General features: G+C 43.0%; 1 protein-coding gene across 1 annotated transcript in view; it reads left to right on the forward strand.

Moving 5' to 3' along the window:
* The first annotated feature begins 28 nt into the window (after positions 1-28).
* Positions 29-24,868, forward strand: part of LOC106748112 (small conductance calcium-activated potassium channel protein) — a 137,019-nt gene continuing 112,179 nt past the window's right edge. The window contains exon 1 of the mRNA XM_014626333.1: positions 29-309. The gene's annotated coding sequence lies outside the window, so the exon portion shown is untranslated. The remainder of the gene's footprint in view (positions 310-24,868) is intronic.

A 24,868-nucleotide genomic window follows, 5' to 3' on the forward strand; every position in this document is an offset into this window, starting at 1 on the left:
CCCCCCCCCCCCCCCGTTCCGGTTTTTTTTCGCAAGCCACCGGCATCCGCGGGGGTGGCCGGCCACGTCGCGCGCGGTGTGTCTGGCCGCGGGAGTAAAGGAGTGGTGCTTTCCCCGCGCGAATTATGTTACCGCGCGACTTGTCTCGTGTCCTGTGCGCGCTTTAAATTCGACCGGGGTGACCGCAAGTGAGAAAGGTCACGCGCGCCGCTACGACGAGGGTAGAAGAAAGGGCGGCGATGCAACGCGGCGCAGGGATGAACGTGCTGGCTGCGTGCTGCCGTCGCCCCGGCGCGGGGAGACGCTAAGGTAAGAGGGTTCAACGAACGCCGATCGCGCTGCCACGCGACTTTCGCCCCCCGCCACCCCCCGTCCTGGCTGCACTCCTCGGAAGACGAAAGGGGCTGTTTACGAAGTTCCGGGAACTTGCGGACCGTCGTGAGCTGCAACCGCTATGGCAGGATCGAATCTTACATCAGTGATATTTTAGAAAATCTCGCCAACCGACTGCGCGATTTTAATAAATTAGTGCCTCAGCTCGGTTAGCCGAACACTCTCTCTCTCTCTCTCTCTTTCTCTCTCTTTCTTGCCTTTTACATGATTATTATTTATGCACGTAGCTTTTCCTAATTTAGCAATTATTTTTCACTCACTTTTTTTTCTACTTCGCCGAGAAAATTAACAATGGTGGTTAGCTCCTAAAACCGTTAACGTGAGGAGTAACATCAATTGTTACTCACAATATTTGTACTTTATTTTATTATTTTTTTAAATTGTTCATATGGGCCTAATGATGTCTATATTTCTCTCTCTCTCTCTCTCTCCCTCTCTCCCTCCTTTTTACATGATTATTATTTATGCGTGTAGGTTTTCCTAATTTACCAATTTTTGTGCAACACCAATTATTACTCACGGTACTCGCTTTATTTTATTATCCTTTTAAATTGTTTGCACGAGCCTGATGATGCCTTTTCCACTTATCGTATCTCTCTCACGCGCAGCTAGCGATAAAAGATAATTCTCTTCGTTCCGGACGCAACTGAAAATAAATTCTCTTCGTTACCGGAATCAAAATTACCATAACAGTGCTGTTACCCGATCGTAGTAACAACATTAATCGGGAATTAAGCTAACAGAGCGCACTTGAAAATTTTATTACCGCTATCATATCCCAGGAGTTATGAAATACTGCAACGGTCACAATTGAGAGAAACAGTTCAATTTCTGTCTTCGCATGTGAGTTTCGCTATCGAGAATTGCTTTTGAGACTACAAAACTTTTAAGTGGACACGTGACTTCGGACAGGTGGCCTTCGGCGTTAGATTGTATCTGCCTCGTTTTGTCGCCTATCTTCGATCCCGCAATTTCTTTCAGCCAATTATACATTCGTCGCATTTTTGCAATCTGTCACTTAGCGTCAAATTTAATGCTAAACGAGATATAACATAACATCAGTTCGCTATACTGTACTAAACGTACGATGCAAATAAGAAGTTTTTCTTCGTCTATCTTCTCTGAAAGATAGAGGACGGTCGATGAAGCATCTATCTTGGAGTAATGGTTTGATCTATTTTAGTCCGGCATTTTTATATTTCGGCGAGGCTGACTGCTCACAAATTTCCTCACGCTTGCTCGACGTTACTAGAGGATGCACGGGCTTTTAAGTGTAGTGCCGTTGTGAAGAAGTGCGGGAGTCGGTAGGGAGATGTTTCTCTTGCAATTTAAATATCCAACGCTTCTGACGCTTGAAAGCGTGAACATTGTGCCATGTGTATTTCGACGTGTGTCTCGCAGCTATATGTTGATTGTTGATATCTGATGATTATCCGTTGGAGAAATTCGACGCTAAGCCGGATGATTAATAGGATCGATGACTGCCGAGGAATCGATTACGTGATCGCCGAGAACCCGAGTCGTGTAATCTGCCGGCGAGGAAAAATAAACGCGCGGTCGTAGGTTAGTATCTAACTGGGGAATGCGCTGGCAATGATTTCGAGGTCGATTACCCACAACACTTACTTCGGCGATGCTATCGTGCAGCTCGCCCTACCCCACTGAATGCATTTATCGATTTCTTCTGAAATATGCACTTTATTTTATTTTGAAAACAAAAACATGCATACACATAGATACATATTCCCTCTCACTCTCTCCTTCTATCGCTTCTTCCTTAATCTACGAATCCTTCTAAAAATAGAATATTTGAATCCGGATTTTAATTCGGTTTTATGTCGAGAACTGCCGCTGAGAATCGTAATAACTAGAAGATTTCAAGATAAAATCGAAGATAGAAATATTACACACACGTGTAATTTTTGTCTCTTATCGCCAGGTGCATAGGTAGTTTCGTCCGGGGTTGTTTCGGCGTGGCTTCGCGGGTCGATATCCTTTCGCCGGATAAGCGCGTGAAATTGGCGTTGCATAATTCTCCTGGCTACCGAATAAACGAACGGATTGATGAATCGGGGAAAGAATTACGGGACGAGTTCGCCTGCCGTTCGACGACCCCTCAAAGTCAAATATAGCGACATAGAGTCAACGTTATCCGATGGTATATTACGTTATGTCTGGGGTCATCGCACCTGACGCTGCATAAACCATTCATATCGCGCACCGCAAGCTTTCTGAATATCGCCTCATCTACAACTTGTGTTCGATCCTTTGAATTAAAATATATATATCGAGTGAGGCAACAATTATCATCACTTTGAATATTTTCAAAAAATGCGAAAGTAAGAGAAAAATATATTCAACGGAAAAATTGCATTGATATCAGTGGTCGTCACTTCGAACATCTTCTGTAAACTCTTTTCCTCTTCATCTAGTCATTAATCAAATTTTTTTATTTATCGAAAATACTCAAAGTAATAATAATTATTGCCTCACTCTGCATACATTTGCATTTATTATTTCGTTTCTTACTTTTGGTGAAAGTAAGAGAGAAAGTTAAAAGATTTACGTACTTAAGGACTAATATCATTTCACTGACAAGGGATTACCTGGAAACTCAATTCTCGCGTCTATATGACTGCACATTGTCGCATTTCCCAAACGTACCTCTTCTTTTAATACGCGGTCGACTCTCCCTGCGGTGTCGGCCATTTTTATTACAACGGCTCCCATATCTCCTAAAAAAAAGGAATACGTGCCATTCGTTCCGGCGATATCGCGCCCTGTCTTTCCTTCTCTTCGTAAAAGGGATAGAAGAGGAACAAGAGCATAAAAACTCCATTCGTTCCATTTATCGATATAATCTTTTCGCCCTCTGCATCTCTCGAACACAAGTTATCACGATATAGAGTGAATCTCACCCCGAAATTAACGATCCGCCCTCGTTTCTTTCATTTATAATCTCTTTCGATTACGTCCTCTTGTACTAAAATTGTCGGCGAAAGTAGAAAGGATCGCATGTATTCAACGCTCCCAATTGAAATTTAATAAAAATTTGATCTCGACGTTCTCAAATGTAAAAGTAGCAAAGATGAATAATCTTACATTTTTGCAATTTCTAGAAATACTAGTAAGAGATCACCAAGTCACAATTTAAAATAAAGATGTCTCGGCTAATTATACGCCGAAACTAAGAACGGATAAGAAAATTGATAATTTAACTGTCTGCAAGCTGCAGGTGTATTTTATATACTTCTATTTTTGTTATCCCGAAATAAATCCTCGATTAAAAAAATTATCGGCCGGAGAATATATCTGTGGAAACCGAGAGAAATGTTCAACAAGGGAAACTTTTAGCGAGCCGAAAAATTCGTAGACGAAAAGAAGGTTAATGATAGTTGGGCAGTTGAACTCAATGGAGCAGATCGTACGCCAGAAGATGATTATCGTTGTCGTTCGTAAACGGTCCGTGCGTTTTTCGTCTGTTTTGTCAGTTCCTGTTTTAGTTTTCGCTGCGTTACCTACCTACGGTCGCAATTGCAGGAAAGGGAAGTATCGTTGCGGTTTTTCCGTCGTTCATTGCGAATTCTATTATCCGTCGCGGCGGTCGTTAGACTTTTATCGAGTTTCGTTATCACAGGAGGACTTTCGTGCGACGCAACGATGATGCATTCTTCACGATTGCACCGTGCGTTCCCGTCTCATTTGTTGCGTTCTCGACGTTCCCTCACGGCGCAAGAATTTTACGATTTTTCGCAGAAAACGAGTCTCGCGCGAGATTCAATTAGAAGCCAAGAAGTTGGATAAGAAATTCATTCAAGGACAACGACTATCATTCTCGTATCATTAATCATCTTTAGAGATCGCGAGCGACAACGATCTACCGTATGACGCTTATATCGCAGCATTATCTCCGCTCTGTTATAATAGCGACAAAACCGTCGCTACTTTCCGAAGCGAAGGCGACGCATCGCGTATACGCGTCTTCCATTTGCAACACGTGCACGCGAACCTTCGATTTGCGACGCGGACACAATGAAAACTCCCGCTGCTCGCACCGGAGGTCCGTCGTACTGCAAACTGACAGCGCGGGTGTCGCTATTTTTGCCGGTAAGTCATATATCTTGACTCGAGCGCTCCCTTTCTCGCCTCCGTCAAATAACTTTCTCAATCAATCTCGAGAGTAAGCCGCTAATTAAACGGCGCTTAAAGGGCCGGTGAAAAAAATCACAGGCAAATTTCACGAGAAATAAGATCGGTGATACGGCCCTTCCACGGAAGAAACACCCCGTTCAATTTACGACCGGCGAAATTCCCGCGACACCCGGGTTGTCGATTTATTTTTATCGCGGTTGGGCTGCACCCGCAGGGCTTCTTTTTTCACCCCGGACGCGAAAGGTCCATCGGATGCCGGAGCGTGTGAGGAGGGCGCGCTGAAAGACGGAGACACGTGAAAATCTGGCATAGAGCTGCCTGTTTCTTCCTACGCTCCATCGTCTTAACTAACTTACTCTGTGCGAGACCCGCTCGTTAAGTTCCACCCCGAGCCTTACAATAATTCCTCGCGCTTCATCGCGCGCGCCTCCCTCCGCGTGTGTGCGCCGCTGTTTGTTATTATTAATGATCAGCATCCTCCCTCACGCCGTCCGGCGAACTTTGATCTTAGTTCACAAGCGCGGACCCCCTCTTTGAATAAAAGGTCAAAGCACTGAGAGTCCGTGAGTCACGAGCAATCGAGACTCGAATACCTCAAACTCGGTGCTTTTGGATGGCGGAACTTCGGAATTTCGGTGCTCCGAAACTTCGAATGTCGGACACGTCTGGTCCTCGGAACTTCTGATATTTAAGAGTTCTGTAAAACCGAACGGAGGAAAACTCGCCGTATCTCCGGCCGCTATCCGGGCTATATTCGCGCAAACGACCGTCGTGACAACACGCGATCGCGTTTTCATCGTTAACGATGTGTATCGAAGATCTTTACGTGATGGCACGTTTCGAGCCGTGTCTCACGTATCGATTTCGTTTTCCCGTACATTACAACTCGAGCTACCCTTATACTGCGTGCCGTTATACTATTTTTTAAGTAGAAGTAAATAGCGAGTTCGGCTCGTACGAAGTTTACGAAAAAAAGATTAAAATCTACCAGACCGACTTGTGAAATATATCACAAAAGTGCATATTTACAATGATAGATGAACTGTGACATTTCGTTATTATTTCTAAAAATTGCAGAGGCTATGATTTGTAAAATCAAATAAACAGTCTGTTGATATTTTTGTTTTGCGAATCAATCTTGTTTCATTGAAGGAAAATATCAGGATAACAGGCGAATGTTTGAATCAACGTGCGCTCAGGGTGAAAAAAAAAATATTTGAAATGAAAAATGAAAATCGAGTTAGTTGAGATCGATGGATGGGATACACGCGGGAGAAAAATATACGATCGTTCAGATTGAGTCTCGCATATCGATTTTCTCGTCGCTCGCGTCCCAGCTCGTCGTCGGCGGAGGTATCGTCGTCCCCTTGACTCAATCCTATCGCACGCCATTATACAACAACGCCTGGGATCATTGGATATGTCGGTGAGACTCTCTCTTTAAGCTCTTTAAGTCGTTAAGCTTGTGTCGCAAATGGAAGCTTCGCGTGTGCGTGTTGCAAATGAAGGGTGCGTGCGCGCGTCGCCTTCGCTTCGGGAAGTAATAACATTCTTATCATTAACGGTGTAATCCAATAATTATGCCATAATATACGATTAACGAGTAATTTTCATGATATATGTCCACTGAAAAAAGTAGTGATGACGTCAAAGAAGTCGGTTGTTTTAAAGAGATTTTACAGCATTTCAATTTATTCACACGACACGTCGACTTTCCGGGGTGCGACGAGTGACATGCGGAACCCGTCTCATATTTATACGATTACAAAATAAACCGTTGTTGATCACCACTCGTTATATAGTGATTCTACAACGTTGCTCAAGTACTTAATGTACACAGAACTGATGTACACAGAAGATAAAATCAGATGGAGAAGGCACAAAATTAATCAAACACAATTATTGTCTGATAAATCAAACATTCGATGGGTAATGCACACATTACATAATTGTTTAAAAATAATTTCGTTCACCGAATGACCGAGTATTCGTGTTAAATAATTCAACCCACGAAATTTATGAGAGATTACACGCTTAGATTACCAGAAGATTACAGTACATCACATCGCGTCCGTCTTGATATTATCTTTCCGTTCGGTGTCGAAGCAGATATCACAACACTTAATCCTATTGTAGGACGAAACAATGTCCCGAGGGATAAAGTAACCCTGATCTGCACGACGTGGCCTAAAACACGCACAGGAGGAACTCGTAATCAGCGAAAGGCCGCGCCACGACGGCCGTTAAATTATTACGTTAAATTATTACGTTAAACCCGGGCGAAATCTGGGCGGGAGCGGGTTCTCTCACGAATGCAGTTTCAGACGCGGTTAAACTTTAAGCGTCGTCTGGTTTTTTAAACAGATTATAGCCATATCGACCGCGTTCGGCGAGTGACGTTATTCGCGCGCTTAAAGACGGCCGGCGTTTTATTTCGAGTCGTCCCGTCCCGGTAGCTTTGCGTTTGCCGCGACGTCATAATAAATCGTTTATCACTCGCCATTCCGCGCGCCCGATGTGCATACTCGCACGCACAGAGTACATATGCATATTCGCTAAACCGTGTAAAGATCATTTATCCGCCGGCTGCCAAAAGCAACAATGGAGCCGTAACGTATGACGCGGTACAGTTGTAACGTGTTGGTAACCGGAGAGTATCTCGGGTTCACCACGTTTTTCTTTCACCTACGTGCTACTGAAGCGACTCGGGGTGGGTTTTTGCACAGGAAACTAATAGTCCGCTACCGACTCTCGTGTCGTAAACAATTGAGTGTACTAATTGAGCCTCGTGGATGCAAATAGATTACGTGAGAATAGGTAACTACTCTATAGGCTCGTTGTGTGCCTACGCGAAAATTCATTGTTAGCGAAAACTTGCCATATGACTGTGCGTGTACTTGTGCATGTAATTTAAAAATCGTTGATACTGTAACACATACACTATTTCACGTAGCGTTTCCGCAGCGAAAAAAAATTTTTCATTACGAAGACGGTTCTATCGCGATATCATGAATATTTGATGCGCAGTAAATTAAAGTGGTGAAATATGTTTGTGTGTAATAAATACCTGTGTGAACATACGCGCACGTGTACGTGCGCGCGCGCGCGTGTGTGTGTGTACATGTTGTGTGTGAATCGTTGACCTTTTAGGGTTCTGAATCTCTCAAACTTTGGCACTTGTGAACTTTCACATTATCATAGAAATTGCGACAGCAGTGTTACCGCAATAAAGCTTCAAAGAAAGTCCTTCGACCTACTATTCAAAGAAAGTTGGTTGCAAGATTATTTTAAGAACGATACGACTCACCTTGGGAGAAAATTTATACAACGTGGAATCTAATTAATTGCCGCCATTGTAAAATAATTCCGTACTATCTACTAATTACCGCGAAAATTTCACAGTATTAATCATCATCTCCCCGGGAGGGCAATTGAGTATTATGCTCGGTATAACGAGCTTAATCGAAGGACGGATTTCAGGAACGCTCAAACGGCTTGCTCCAAAAATTTCCAAATAATAAATCAATGTAGTATACGAATACAAATTAATGACGATGCATGTAATTTACAATCCTCTTAGGGTGAATGTCAGGAATATTACGGATATTTCTACACGAAACCACAGTATTTCCAAAAGTTCATTAAGTAAACCGTAATTTTCTCTTCGGTGTAAATATTCTCGACTCGTAACCGTGCGGCTGTATACCATATGATTATAAGAATGAAAACGTTGATAATATTTTTCCAAGATATATTGATGCGGGTCTCAAGATAAACGTCTCATATAGTCGAAGGGCTTCAGTACCAATATATATTCAGTTATCAATATATGTGCCAAGCGTGCAACGGCACGTGGCATATTTTATAGCGGTGCAACTGAAAATGCTCATAAATTTTACTCGGGAAACGCATAACGATGCAAACGCCGGGGAGTTTTGAAAATGAAAAGATATTTTTTATCCTAAGCAATTTATCACACAGAGTAATTCGGAAGGTGCAAATTCTGCGTATGACCGATGCATTTCTAGGGATGTCACACTCGCGGTTCGTTCGTTCGTCGTTAATTAAATATGTTCTACCTTAATGAATCCTCAATTATAGATTCGCTGAATCGAAATGTCGGCGCATCGTAATTAGAGGTGTTTTGTGTGTTTGACGGTGTGATATATACATTTATTTCCCATTGTGTATCGCATTGATTTTTCACCAACTCATATATCACGCGGGTTTGAATAACGAGTTATAAAACATTTCATCTTTTGTAATCAGCGGCGAAATCCCCACGCGTGCGTTTCGATAATTCTCGTTGAGGAGAGCGTGCTTTTATATTTCGGTTTCATTGAATCGCGAGAAACTATCATACGGCCACTGATAAAGCAGCTTTTATAACTTATGCACTTTTAAACAGCGCCTCTCGTAAATTCATCCATCACGAATAGTCAAAATTTTGTTAGCTGGATTGATATTCAGCGTCCAGACGGAATCATCGTAAGCTTCGTGATAGCAATATACTTCCATTGTTATCAAATACAACTAGAACTCGAAAGTGAATACATCGCCCGTCCATGTTACTGCCTTCTACAACCCTTCCCAGCGACTATTCAAATTCTATCGAAATATCCGCAATTCAACAAACATATTTCCAGTTAAATTTATTTCACTGAATTATTTACTTAATTTTTAATTTAAACTTTTTATATCCAAATCATTTTATACAAACACGTAAAGGTCAAAACGTTTCGATGTGATCAACATTAACATTTTGATTTCATTTTTAAGTATCATTTTCGCCAGGAAACCCACAAATCCATCGTACGTGACGATCATGTCCTGGCAGATCCAGGATCACGTGAGGTATTACGTTCTTCAAGCATATTGCGCGCCGAATCGAATCGCATTTCGCTCGTAATGATTCTTGGTTATTCTGTTCGTCTCGTTCGCGTATTATTATCGAGATTCTGTCAGTGCTCTTTGGCAAACGGAGAAAAAGAATATGACGAAAATGGAACGGTTGGGAGTTGGGCGTACGGCTACAATTAACCATTCCGACGTAAAATTGACTGCGCCGCTTGGAAAAAAATTGCACGCGAATAAAGTGATTCAAACTTCGGTGAAATTCTTACGCTTTAGAATATGTATTAAATTAATAATTTCGCGCGCTGGACATAACGAAGTTGGAAAAAGCGGCATTTCTTTCTTCGCGCGAGCGATATCGTTAGCACAAGCACGAAATATTCCAAGGTAGTTCTAGTCCAAGGAAATATTCCGAGAGAAATATTTCAAGCACAATTTAGCCCAGCACCGCCTAACTTTTGTGTCACTTTGTGTGCAACACTTGTCCTAAGTACCCTGGAAATAATAATAATCATCCAGGGGACGTAGGGGTGAGTTTATTGCCGGTCTTAATAAGCCCGGCGAACGAGGTCACATGTATCACACGTTGGATATACGTTTACGGCCTGTACACACCTTGTGTGTGCACGGTAAACCACGTTGACGAAGGATTCTGAAAGTTCAGCGTGGCTCGGTGTGTGAACGAAATGAACGGCGACGAAACACACGTCGAGCGGGAGTTAATATAGCGCCTCGAGCAGCGAAACGTAAATAAGACGCTAGCAAATTTTGCGGTATTGAGGAATATTCGAGGGTGTATTAACCAAATAAAATTGCGGCGTGATAAATCAGAGGCAAAAATCGCGAAAACCTAACTTCGTCCCTCCGCTTCTCGTAGGCCGATGGCTCCAGGGTTCGAGCCTTTGAAATAGCCGCGTTGAAATGCCTCACTGCGGCGAATTAAATTTCCATTTCAACGCGTCGTAATAAATTCCGCCGATGAATCAAATGATCCTGAAAGACTGCCGGTGAAAATGTCGGTCGCAGCTGCATAATACTTCGCCGGCCAAACTCTCTTGCGGGAGTCGCCGGAAACGGCCGATTATTAATCGCCCGTAATTGCGCCGAAATGTTTCGACACGATAAGCCGTGTTGGCAAATTAAGGGCCGCTTCCTTCGCGTGACGAAATTTCGGCGGTATCGCTCGTGCCAAAACGCCGCGGTTTGTTACATCAGAATATATTCCTTGCCGTGCATCGAAGATTAGGGTATAGGAAATAACGTGTCCCGCGAGAGGAAACCAACTGCCAGTGATGTATCGCTTTTATGACCGCGATATTTTTTGCGAAACATTTAATTTGTTCAGTTATTTATCGATACGAACTGCTCGATTTACGTTGACGACAACTATCAATCTCAACGTGAATGATTAAACAATTGGCCATAATTATGCAAGAAAGATCCAACCCACGTGGAGTATGTCGCGGGAAAAATGAAGATAAAAACTTGATATATGATTTAAAAAGCATAAATAGCACTGAGTTTCTTCAAAATCGTTCAAGAAGTCAAGCATGGCCCATTTTCTTTTCTTTGAAAATATTCATTAACCTTAAAACCTTTAAAAAAATGGGCAAAGTTATAACTAGTAAAAAATGACGCAAATAGTAGAAAATAAAAATACAAACAATTTTTTAATTAATCTTAGGCGCCCATAAGGATCTTTTTGTTTCATGTAGAAAAACGTATAGACTACTCATTAGTAATAAAATTTGAAACATCATAATTTTGGATGGGTTGGATCCTTCTTGCATAATTATGGTCAATTAGAAAGACTCCTCGTCTTGAAAATGCCGAAATTGTATCAACGATTAATTAAACGAAAAATTCTTACTAGCATTCGAATCGGTCGTCATCGCAAAATGAGTCAGATGGATTCTACGGTATACAGGTTAACGTATCTGACAGCTGACAGCTTTAAAATTTAGAAAACGAAGATAAGTTCCCTTGACTAAATTACGAACTTACAAATTACGAGAGAAATTTTGCGTTATCTCTTTCCTCTTTTGCTCGCTCTTCCCTACGATTTATGGTCGGCTTTCCCTGTTCTCGTGAATCACGTTCGAGTTTAGGCGAATTCCATGCTCGGTTTTTCCAACTGACCCCTCTTCCTCCCCTTTCCCTTCGCCCTTCCCCTCATCCATCGTTTCGGTGGAATGAGAAATATTCGGTAGGGTGCGTCAAAGTGTCAGGAGTGTCAGCAGGGGTGTTCAAGGCCGTCAGGCGGTTCGAGACATTGGAATCACCCTTCAGGTCAAGTAGATAGTCTCGGCTGAATAACCTTCGACTTAACTCACGATGGTGTCTGGCGATGGCTCGACGTTCATTAGCTGGCGGTTTTAATGAAGCGCCTCCGCCCGCAAGTCTTGGAGCGCAAAAATTCACATAATCCAATCAGCCATTAGGAGCATTACGTCGCAAATTACGTTGGAAGTTACGTTGTAACCCACGCATTAAAGTTCACCTCTATTAACCGATTATTAAATTGAGTTAGTAAATACGCAAACGATGTTTCACAAAAGCTCGTTAAATGATTCGATTATCATTACCGTCGCTTTGGATATCTCGAGGAAATACAAATGTTTTAAAGAGTCGGTGAAAGATACCGACGAGAACATTTGAAACTTTTCCAGTCTTCCGGGTGTGTAATGTTTCTTACGTATTCATGGAACTTTCGTAACGTCACACACGTTCACGTCATGTCTGAGAATAAAGAATTCCAAAGGCCGTTATTTGCTGACACTCTTGTCGTCCTAAGATAACAAATACATTAGAGAATCGCCGAAGAATACCCAAGGATGTATAAAACTTTTTGAGTCAACTAGATACGTTTCTTATCCACGTTCGTGGAGTTTTCCGCGCACGCTGCAGACGGTCACGTCATGTGTTCAAGGATGGAAAACGCGAAAAATCGGTAGTTGCTCACATTTTCACGTCACCTGTTGATTCTTCGGGAGTTTTTTTTTCTCTCTCTAAAATTCATGCCTTCTGTATTCAAATTCCTCGGAGCTTGCGAAGACTAACGCCGTTGACCCCGTTCGTTATCTGCCCTCGTTAATCTCGATTCCTCGGGTGACGCGTTAATCCGGTCGGTGTAACTTTGGAATGTCGATAGATTTATCGTAATGGCGATCGCGCGCGCGAACACCACCACTACGACGTCATTGCGTCGCTTTTACGTGTCGCATCGTACGTAACTATCCCGCGCCATCATCGCGATGCAAACTGCTGAAAGTCCATTGTGTCGACGCGGCCGCGTTAGCAACGTCCTCGAAATTCTATAAGTGAACGAGTCGAAGCGTGATACATTACGAGACTGGCGGATTCAGATCCGAGGTGGCCGCAAATGCCGTTTGTACGATCCCTGTACCTGTTCGATTTTCTGTACATACCTGTATCTTTCGATCACAATATATACGAGAGAAAATTTTCCCGGCGAAAGAGTGCTACATTTTGTATGCCAAAGCGGAAAATAGAACCGAGACCCACGATCGGGTCCCCGTTCGATTCTCTGTGAATTTCTTTGTGAAAATTTCAAATACTTGAATTCGAAGAACATTCAACGCCACGAAGCTCGATTTCGTTAAATTTTATTTCGCGTCTCTGTCTCTCCTCTTTCTTTATTATTTAGAAAGCCAATATTGTAATTCTTAACATGTTGAACATTTCATTTACTTCTATCGCTTTTTAGTCTTCAAAGGTGAGCCAGTTTTTATTAACTCTTTGTTCCGCTTATACTTGTCTTGCTCAGATGTTCCCCATCGTCTATATATTTTCCATTATGAACTTTTACAGTATCTTGAGGGCATATAAGTTTTTTCATCCACCAGCTTTTTGTTCCATTACCCGTTCATGCGAGTATTGAAAGAAAGGAAAAAAAGGTACTCTCCTTTTCTCTCTTCTTCTCTATTTGGCCGAACTTTATTACTTCCTTAATCAGCTCGTTCGATTTATTTTTGCTTTCGATTGTGATGTTTCCTTATCAACGTACGCCAACTATCACGTTTACGGAAAGAGACCATATGCGAGATTCGTGCGAAGTTTGTGTCGGAACCGCACAGCCAAGTATTTACAGCCAAGTTTTCCTCACGAATACATAATTCATCAGCGACAAATGGAGAAACACACACGGGAGGAGGGAGGTCAGTCGCGATTTAAAGGTTTCGTTTTAATTGCTCGTCGGGTGGGACGCGCGCGCCTCGAACGAAATTTATTTTGTTTTCGCGGGAGAGCATTTTAATTGGCTCTCGTACATTCCGCTTTCTAACGCGATCGCTCTTTTGCCATCGATCACACCACTTATATATACCGACGGAACCGAACATTTCATCGTTCACGCAGCTTTGCCCGTTCCTCCTTTTTATTCGCCGAAAATAATTGGCAGTTTGTTAACGAAGCATCTATTGAAATTGTTTGGATTGTATAGCATTGCGGTATACAATGCGGATGCCCCGAAGAAGAATAATTTAGAGCAATAATTTCGAAGATATTTCTATGAAGTGAAAATTCAATTCAATAACAATCAGACGCGTAACTCATTCGAGTATTGTTATCGTTACAATGAACGGAAGTGAAAACCATCTCGTAGCTCAAATATTCGAATAATTCACGTACACACTTATGGGAAGAGGAGAGAAAGTCTCCCATCGCGTCGACAATTGCGAAAATCTCTGTCCCAGAGAGAGTCTCCCTCCCTATATATTCTCTATAAGATCTCTCTGCAGTCCGTTTAATCTCAAAGAGACCTCAAATACACCCGATTAATTCGATCCCGTTATCTCGCCATTACATCAAATCCATCGGGCAAGCATTGTAAACGCGTCGCACAGGATAACAGTGATTTCCTCGCTTCTTCGGTCTTTAACGGCTCATTTGCCTCGCCGCCGGCTGCTGATGAGCCAATCAACGCTCTTGAATAAACAATCAGACTCGTTCGAGCGCCGGAAACCGCTGCTCGTTCATCGTTCGGACTCGCTTATGCGTTTTCATCCGTCCATAATATCGCCACACAGTGGAAGAGAACGGGAGGGAGATAGCCGAGGGAGGGGTGGGTGCTTCATCGTCAAATACACATGTTCCCCTCGCCCTCCGTTTTCCGCAATCACCCGCATAGAAATTCGACACTCGATGTACGCTTTATTTTTATCTCGCGCCACGCGGCAATTGCGCTCCCCCGCCGAATTATTTTACTCTCCCGTCTCTCTCTTTCTCTCTAGTCCTCCTCTTCCCCGTTCCTCCCCCCGCAGGGCCCCGATTGCCGTGTTGTTTCACCTCGCCTCCCGCTGTTCTTTGTTCTGGTATGGTTGAAAAAATAGTCGGGGTGGCTCGTAGCACGCGCGATCGGCGTTTACTCTATCGATCGCGCTTTTATCTGATCCGCTGTTTATTAGCGAGCTTTTACACGAGCGCGCGGCCGCCCGGGGACGTTAACGCGAGTGAAGTGCGTCGTTACGTCCTAACGACGTTAACCCTTCGTCATATGTTTGCGTTGGGTTAACCTGCGCGCGCGAGACACGGACGTTCAATGTCGGGCGCGCGGTTGCCCCGACCTCGGTTGTTCTCCCGTTATTGCGGTTATATTAATATTCGCACGACGCTTTGTTTCGCGTCGTCGTACGCCGAGCGAACGCTCTTTTATCGATATTTCTACGAATTATTCCGACATCGTACACGATGTTGCGGCCTGAGCCGCCGGCTGCCTCGGCGCGATGCCTCCGTTCGACGAGCCACGGACAAAGTTATTATTAGCGGGAAGACTATGGTCTTAGCGATTTCACGAAAAGCACGCCGATGTTCGAGAACCCGCTTAATTTTGGCGAGGTGTTACGTAGGCGACCCGGGCGCCTTCTCCGCTTACTTTCTCGGAGGCGCGCAGGGAGCTAAAGAATCGCTCGGAAATATTTAACTGGCACGATTGGCCGCAAGATGCAAAAATGCACGACTGAAGCAGTCGAATAAAGCAGGGGGCACCGGCGAGAGAAGAGGTTTTCTTCGCACGTACAATGGCGCATGAATAAATAAAAACGCAGCGCGCTCTCGAGCGCGCGCATTTACAAAGCAGACGCGAAGAAGGGGCAAGTTAGGTGCAGGAAAACTCCGGATACCACCGGGGGCTCTCTAGCACGTCGATAATTTTATCGATTCCCCGGGACGACCTGCGGAGAAGGGTGGCCGCAACTGGTTCCGGAAGAAGCCTCCGTAGGGTTCGATTAGATCTCCAGGAAATTTCCTCCGTCTAACTAACGCGATCGGTTTTTGTGTTCGCGCGGCACAGTCGAAGCAGAACTTCTTGCGAAGTTGTTCAACCTTCCTCCGGGTCCCCGAGATGTCTCTATCTTGATTGCATACTTTAATTAAATTGCTGATTGCACCGGCGCGATTGAGATAAATGCAGCAATGTAAATGATCAGAGAGTCGGAGATATAAATTCATTTCTCCGCAGGAACATCGTTTGAAGGACGATACTTTTGCTTTTAGGAATTTAACTAGATTTTCAAGCAGCCCCGTGGTCCTTCAATTCGTCGGATTACTCTATATCTGTTAATGAATAACCTTGACTTATATTTATCGAGCCGCGAACGATCGCTTGAAATTCGTAATTTCGCGGTAATGGAGAGCATACTGTTGTCTCTACAGAGCGTAAATCGAATAATACACGGTTACAGATACGCAGTTACGAAATTTCGGATGCATACAGAGACCACTACAAGTTCCGTTGGGCATGAAATTTATCGCTCCTCAGCGGCAGGCTTGCGTGAAATTCCGACAGACCGGCTTTATAAAATTATACGCGAGACGCGACGTTTTTGGGCCAGACAGAGAATGGTTGATTTTTATTATTATGCAGCATCTCGCTTCCGGCGACCTATATAAAATACCATTATGCAAGGCTTGTACACAGAAACATTCAGTCTAAAATGTATAAAAAAGAGGAGAAAAAAGGGAGAGGAAGAGAGAGAGAGAGAGAGAGAGAGGTGTTACGCAAGATGTTTTCCCTGGATAAATTCTGTGCAATGTCGCCGACGAAAATTCCACCCCGTTTTCATTCAACCGAGCTTAAGTTGGGTAGATGCATTAATCTTGACTTTTACTCAAATCCGGCAATATAGTTATTCTCGCAGCTTCATTTTTTTAACGCTTCTTATTAAGTTTTTACGCGGTCTAGATAATATATGTAATAATTTTTCTTAATCAGAGTTAACATAATGAATTTGACAATGGATAAATACCCCACCATTGTTTGCTGACTCGCTGCTTCACTACTGATTACAAGAAATAAAGTGGATAGTTTCTCTTCTTATACAAATTATTTGCGAAGTTTGGAAATTTATATTATCATTTTAATAATTCCGGTATATTCCAGCATTACAAACTTTTGCTGCAATTTTTACTACAATTACTACATTTTTTCCGTGTGTGATTTATACAAGAAACATATATTAATTATTGTATATAAGAATAACAAATTTTTACAACTAATAATGACGCTCGAAAATATCTTCTATTCAAAAGTAGAATTCGTTGGGCATCTCTGGCAAAAGGAGTTTTACATATAAGTATGAGAACCGGGATTTCAGTAGAAACAAAAGCTTCGCAATAACGATCGGGAATCTCATACGATAAGACAAGGAATCAATCTAAACGCGTAGTAGGCCAAAGTATTTCGGTCATATCGATTGGTCGGGAACTGGTTTTCTGATTTTTGTCGTTTCCCGAGACGGACTCGCGGCTTCCACAAGGAATCGGGTCGATGATCGATCGGCCGCTCGGTAATGAGATAACTTTTTCAGCAGTTAGTATCGTCTGACCCTGCCGCCCAATATAAATGATTCAAACTCTCTCGCTCTAATTATAGATGCGAGCATAGAGCAAACGTTGTTAGAGCTCATAAATCATGGAAATGACAGAAAATATGTTGAATGAGCAGATCTCTCGCCGCGAGGATAGTGAATATCGATATTTTCGAGCCGCATTGAGCGACGAAGAAATAGACATCTTACCGATAAGGTGGTTAAGAAAAAAATCGGTAATATATAGGACAGATAAAGCGAACATAGACATTCCAATCAATTATCGGCAATATCGATGTTATACAACAACGTCCTATTGGTATTCCGTGTCTCAAGGGTGTTGATATACATTGTGTACTGACAGACACTAAAGCATAAAAGAGAGAAGGAACGGCAGTTATCGATAACAGACATCTCGAACATTTTGTATTGTACAAACGGGGGAGAACTGAGGCCTAATGACGGAAATTCTAAGAAAATAATTGAACGACACAATTTTTCTCCCGATAACTTCCTTTAGATAAATCTGCATAGTTTTCACTTCAACAATTAAATTCTTATAATGAAAGTATCAGCCGTAGAAATAAAGCCTTTTCCGCTAAAAGTCTTTGCGCATTTTTCGCAAGGGCGCGATGCAATTTCAGTTCTCGGCGGCTCGATTGTTCGTCGAAAACTAAATGAACGTATTCCCTGCGAATCAGCTCGACTGACGCTATATTGATCTATCCTCGTTTATTAATCGAGTCCATTCTGGAACAGAAATGCAAATTGGCATTACTCGATGCCTACTTCGCCACCATCAAAATATTTATACATAACATACAATACTAACAGTAAATATTTTCGGTGGTTATCGCATCACGTTTCATATTAATATTTCGATGCCTGTTAACTGAGTACTCCAGGCTCTCGACAAAATGCATTAACAATCTCTCTCTTGCGAGCGATAATATTGAATAAAAGCACGTGAATGTGCGATACACTATACGCGGAAATACTTGGATGTCGACACATTAGAGAAGGATATCTTGTAACAATATCTGTAATTGCATCTAACGTATCGTTATTTCGCGACTAATCGATACGTTCTCGAGGCGTTACATTACAAACGTGTAACCGTCAATAAATTAAAGCGGTCCTAGGTGCGTGCTGACGAGCACGAGGACGCTCACTTTCGACGCTCGGATATTCTCTCACGAGGGGTTAACTCTCATGAGAGGAAAAGAGGAGCGAGCGCTTGAGTATGCGAGCCATTCAAAACGCCTTCTTCACGATTGGCTCGAGAGACGAGAAAGAGAGAAAGAAGAGAAAAATAATGTGTGTGTATGTGTGTGTGTGTGTGTGTGGCAGAAGTTTCAAATTTTGGTCGTAAAATCTGAAACTTTTTAATCTTGTTAGGAAATTTTGAACGTGACATTTTTCTCTACGACAACTAGAGACAGTAATTTTCGAACACTCCAATAATGTTTGATGTTAAACAACATAAAATGAATAAGTAAAATGTATAATGAAATATTAATGTTTCATGTAAATGTTACCAATGATGAACTTCTGTCAAATAATAGAAATTATTAAAATAATTATAACTCATTGATTATTGAAAATGACGTTGATTAAACATTTATTTTGCATATCAATGGCTTTTGTACATTATACGGCCATCGAACTGATTGTTTATACATCTCATAATAATTATAATGTATTCATCATGTTTGAAAAAGCGATATAAACCGAAACGCTATTATATTACAAAGCAATATCACTGACATATATCACGTTACATTTTTCATGTATCAATTTAGTTCCTGTGTGAAAGGAATATTCAAGGCAATGCTCGCACGAAATTAAATATTTCCTCTCTCTCTCTCTCTCTCCCCCTCTCTCGTTCTTCTAGTCAGTAAAAGCCATGAAAAATCTCGTTGGTCTCGTGCCCGAATTATATGAATGTTTCACAGTTGGCTGGAGAACTTTTCACAAGATGCAACATTACTGAAACATGGCGGCCTCTTAGAAGACTTAGTAAGAGATCTTCAGATCTTCGGATTCTCAGGCACCGAGAATCCTCAGGGTACCATATTCTCGACGGAATGAGAAATGTTAAAAATTCCAGCAAATTAAGGCTTACATGTACGAAATATATGACTTATGTTATTTATATAACGTTATAGGTAAGCGTTGAAATTTTTAGGTACTTGAAACTTTTAGGTACTTGAATTTTTTAATTTTTATTTCTCCACATTCTCGAACTCTCCCTTCGTATCTTTAATGTCATCGGATATTTGCCGCCTTATATGTCGGCTACGTAATGCCATTTGAGCAGCATTATGATTTCACGCTACACTTTGTACAGCAACTTCTTAGCCTTATATTTCCCGAGCGACTGCTTTAAATAGTTTAACCGGGCTCGTAAAATTGCGGACCGATATCGATTCGGCCGTAAATAAAGCACTAGCGATAGCGATTGAATTTCAGTCGTCCGCGAGTCATTAAATATTTCGCGTCGGACGCCAGTATTAATAAACAAAGAACTCAGAAATAAGAGCGATGACGGATTAATTAACGGTTAACGTCCATCGGTACGCTTCGATGAAATCAAACGTCATTCTAGACGACGCCGGGATTGAATGACAAATTTCGATATCCAATTGTTCGGCCATAATCAAGGACTTTGAATTTCAATTTGTCGGGAAAACGTTCCGCGGAAAAATTTTACGTAATTATGAATTACATAAATATAAAATTAATAAATATATAAAAGAAAATGTAAATAAAATATATAAAGATATATAAAATTAATAAATAAATTGGGGTGTTCGTGCAATGAAATATAAATTAAATTTCGTACATTGATACGATAATGAAAAGATAAAATTTGCATAAACAATATCTCTTCTAAATGATCCTTTGTATTTTTATTTACATTTGAAACACGGAAGGAACCCTTTAGAAGGGACGAATGACAAAGTGGAGAGCGCTGCGTGACGAATTGACTACAAGTGAGAACTGTTATAATTTTAAGAAAAAGGCAACGTTGAACGACATCTTAGCACGTAGTATGCGTCGTGTTATGGATCGGCTTTTACATTTGTTCGATTTATGTTATGGCTCATTGAATGTCGACTGTACTTCCCTTTTTACTTTATCCAGCCTGTCCCCCGGATGACGGAGAATGAAGATCGATATATCGAACCTTCCGAGAACACTACCGCAGACAGACTTTAATTCCGATTGATCATTGGTTCGCTCGGCTCTTTGTGTCCTTTTCCCTTTTATTCCCCATCCTTTTTCGCGTGGTATCAGTCTGTGGTCTACAGGCGGCAAATGAAGTAATACACTTATTCAACCCAGAACAATGTATAAACACGTAAAAGGAAAGAAATTTATATATAAATTTCTTCAGAAGGATTAATTGCTTAATACGTTTCAAAAATGCGATGAACTTCCTCAGCTGTGATAATTAAATCGATCAGATCTGCTCGTATTACATTATTATCAATAATATTTAATATGAACTGTGTTAGTTCTATATATGCACACGTGTGTGTGTGTGTGTGTGTGTGTGTGTGAATGTATGTGTTGAAACCATCAATTAGGGTTCGGCAAAAACGAGTAAAGACATAGGAGAAAGAAACGATTACGAATGAACGTTCAGGAATCCCACCGCGGAAGAACGCGGCTTTGCGTGCATTTCTGAAATAAATCATTCGTCTTTTTCTTCCTCGCGTCCGCGTCCTTTTTTCGGCGGCTCGCGAAGTGGAAATTGACAAATAGCGTTCGAGCGTTCGCCGCAGCTTTTTGCCGAAGGAGAGCACTTTGCACTTTATTCTTCCGTGAGATAACGACCGTTCCATTCGCGATATTCACGTTTCTTCGAAAATGCCCATAGAATTATTCTTCCAATTAAACCGATTAAAGTCATCCCTCGGAATCAAAATGAAGATTTATGAGATATAATAAAATTATCCTTCTCATCTCGGGGTGAATTTTTCGGACCTCCTCCGGAATTTGTATTCTCTCCTCGGTCTCCTAAAAATCGACGAGCGTTGAAATCATTTTATGATTGCGAAATTTTTCATGAGCGCGAAACATCCCCCACTGAAACTTCGCGAGTAGTTCGATGAATTTTTAAGAAACGTCGGATTGAGTGCTGATATTTCAGACAGTCCTTCGATACGTAATCCGCTAAATGTACAGTGAAACAAACATCGTCCCGGAATGTGTTTCCTCTCGATTCCGCGAGAGAGTGCGAGGAAGGTATTTATAAAATATCGAGCACGCGGGACATCATTTTGATTCGCAGTGCATCAGCAAACTGGGAGAAAGCGCTATTGGTCGTCGGGTACTCTGTATAAAGCTTTGACTAGGCATTTGTGCGCAACGAACCGATAGAATACACTCGCAATTGCCTATTCTCAATTGCAGGCTAGAGGCCGGGCTTCCCGCCGTCTACCCTTTACCCGGCAGGCCTTTTCCTCATCGATCCGCGGAGCCTTGATTGGATTTAGCTCTGGCGATTGAGTCGGCCGCTTCATTACATTAATCCTACAGTGTTCAATCCGAATACGCTTCCCCAAAGAACATAATGTCCTCTTTCGCTTTCGTTCTGATTGTCCGTCCCCTCCCACCGTCTCCGCCGTTAACGGCTGCTGAACAATCTAACGTCTCGTTACGTCCTCTCTTCGTTTCCTTATTTCCCATGAATTTCCCGCGAGTTACTTCTCGGTTTATCGTCGTCTCTCCGCGTGCCTTCGAAATCTAATCAGACTTTCATCCGAGAAGAAACGATGTCTGTTACTTTCGGCGAGACATCTCTGTTGCACGACGGAGGCCGCATCCGATGCGCAGAGCCGGTTGAAAGGAGAGCTATAAATTTCCCGATCCGCCCGGTCTTTTCCTTTTCTATTTCCGCGGGACGTTTTCGCGCGTATTCGACGAGCTGGAAAAACCAGCGCCAGCGTCAAAGCGCGCACAATGCGAGCGAATACGATTCCACGGTCGCGGCCGCACGACCGGAAGGAGAATGGCCGACCGGAAAGAAAGAGCGATCGTACGGCAGGATTGCGGCGGACGTTTATCGCGAATTAAAGGGATCAAAGGGGATGGACGTCACACGGGCGAATGGCGTGACGCCGATGCCCTGAATCGAGCACTTCGCCCTCGATCGCCACCCTTTTTCAAGCTTCTCCCTTAGTCTTGTTTCCTTGAAATGGCAAAACGGAGTCTTACAAGAGGGTGTGTCCGCATATCCGCATGCGTGCGTAGGAATACGTGAATTTTGTAAAAGGTCGTTGACATTCTGACACCAAAAAGCGAAAGCTCAAGTGAAAGCTGGCGTAAGATATAAAAAATAACGTGGAGGAAAGTTCAAATATCGTTTCGCATGAATTTCTGATAAAGGCCAAAAATAAAAAAAACTTTTATTCCCCCCCAAGATTTCACAAAGCTTCATCGGGAGAGCTTTCCGTTGTCGGTGTTGAAAAATAATAGACGAGACAGAAATCGAAAGTAATAAGACGTTCTTCAGCCGGTATTAACGTGTTCCGATTACACAGGGAAGATAGAATAGAAGTAGGATCTTCCCGCAGGATTAAAACGTCTCTTAGATCTCGCACCTACGGAAGAAATCTTTGTTCTGAGCTGTGTGTTGTAATTATACCGTTAGAATCTCTTTGCTCAGCCCGCATCGGGGTTTCTCGGGGAAGCTTTCTTCGGAGAGAAGGGAAATAACGAATCCGAGAGGCGCTGTTCGCGACGCGGAAGTTTCGTGTGAGGAAGGAACCGGGAGAGTAACAACCAGAGAACAGAAATGCATCTCGCAATACGTCTGGCGATACCCATCCGGGCTCGCGCGGGCGGAAAATGCCGTTCCGGCGCGATGCGTTTAGCGATCCGATGATGGAAACGCCGTTACAGCGCATAAAAGCGCCGCCGCCGTCGAGAGATCATCTATTTTTATACTCCGGTCCAGGATCCGGATGATAAAGCACTCTTGGAACTTTGCACCCCTCCCCCTATTTATAAACCCGGATTTGGCATCGCGAAAGCGGCCGATGTGGCTGTTGCTGTCCGCGGCAAATCTGACTCCGAAGATCGGATTCCGCGTTGCGTGTTGATTTGTTTTACAAAGCATCAGTCACAGGTCGCTACTTAAACCGCGTGCGTTCGCGGAAAAGCCGCGAGTCAGGTTCGGCGTGAGCGAGCAAAAAATATTGACCGATGTCTACTTGGACGAGAAATTTCAAATACACGTCGGGCAAAAAATATACACAGAGATCGCGTTTTATTCGAACCAATTCGCGCGAAAACGTGGAAAAGTGGCGAATAATCGCGAGTGCTTTTTCAAGTGTTTATTTTCAGAGTGATCAATTTCAATTCTCTCGAGAAGTTGCCTTTCCCCTCCGACAACATCGCGTCATTTATTGGACATTTTAGCAGAATTCGCTGAAAAATACGTGAGAAAAACAAGTATCTCGCGCACTTCTATCTTTCCGTTGTAGAGAAACTCGTTCTCGCTGAAGTCTCACCGCTGCGAAGTAAACGGGGTAAGGTGACCTGGTTCGGCACGGCGATCCGGCAAAATCCTTACTATTAATTAGTCAGCAAGCTTGACGTACGTACACTATGTTACAACTGCGCCGATCGATCGCTCAGCATGGAGTACGCGCTGCGATAACGTACACTTTGTCACTGTGTTATGCCTCTCGATAGGTAGACGAGCAATTATGTTACCATAGTGCGCGAGACCTATGGCTTTCCGCCTTATTGGCCGAGTTGAACGGTAACGTTGAAGTAAAGGTGGCGATATTTTCTTTTTCTTGGATGTTACTTGCGATAGACTCGGCGATCCATCTTACACTCTCTCTCTCTCTCTCTCTCTCTCTCCTACGAGTACATAGACATGAGAATTCGGTCGGGAGATCGGGGATCCGAGAAGGGGAGAATTTAAAAGCGCGATGTTTCGAAAAGACCCGCGGAAAAATGTGCAAATAACACTTTGCGAGTGTGACAGCCGGGAGTTATATTCGGGAGCGGTACCGGGAAATATAATAATAAAACGTGAGTCTTTCCCCGCCGTTGGTTACGGCTGCGTTCCGTAATTCCGCAGATCTCGTATGTAGGTCCTTCACCCGGGCCGAAAGGAGGGATTCAAATGGAGCCGTTGCGTTTAAAGTTTTAAACGCGAGAAATCGGCGGACGAACCGACTCGTGTCGCTTATCGTTAAGCGGTGTCAGTTCCTGCGTCAGTCGGCGTCCATAGTTATTTAAAGGCATCGCGTCTGAGTGCTCCCGAAATAGTGTGACGTGGCTGACGTGGTTTGCGAAGCGTCGGTACGGACGGTTTGCTCTCCGCGTAAAGAGAGCGCGATATTCAATTTCGCGTCCATTACCGGCGCGAAAACGTCGGCGATTTAATTGGCAGGAGGAGCCGCACGGATTATCGGGCCGCATTAAATCGCATCACGCCCGACCGGAGTCTCGAATGTCGGGGACGCAGGTGATTCTTCGTGGCTCGACTTTAGATCCGAACGTGCCGTTTCGACGACGCTCGCGAACGGAGAGTGCAAGTCAGCGAGCGCGCAGCTGAATGACGCGATATTCAATTTTCCTGGTCTCTCTCGATTTTAAGCCCCCCCCCCCCCCCC

The sequence above is a fragment of the Dinoponera quadriceps genome, unplaced genomic scaffold (genome assembly GCF_001313825.1).
Source record: "Dinoponera quadriceps isolate SergipeBrazil2010 unplaced genomic scaffold, ASM131382v1 scaffold2420, whole genome shotgun sequence".
NCBI lineage: Eukaryota > Metazoa > Arthropoda > Insecta > Hymenoptera > Formicidae > Dinoponera > Dinoponera quadriceps.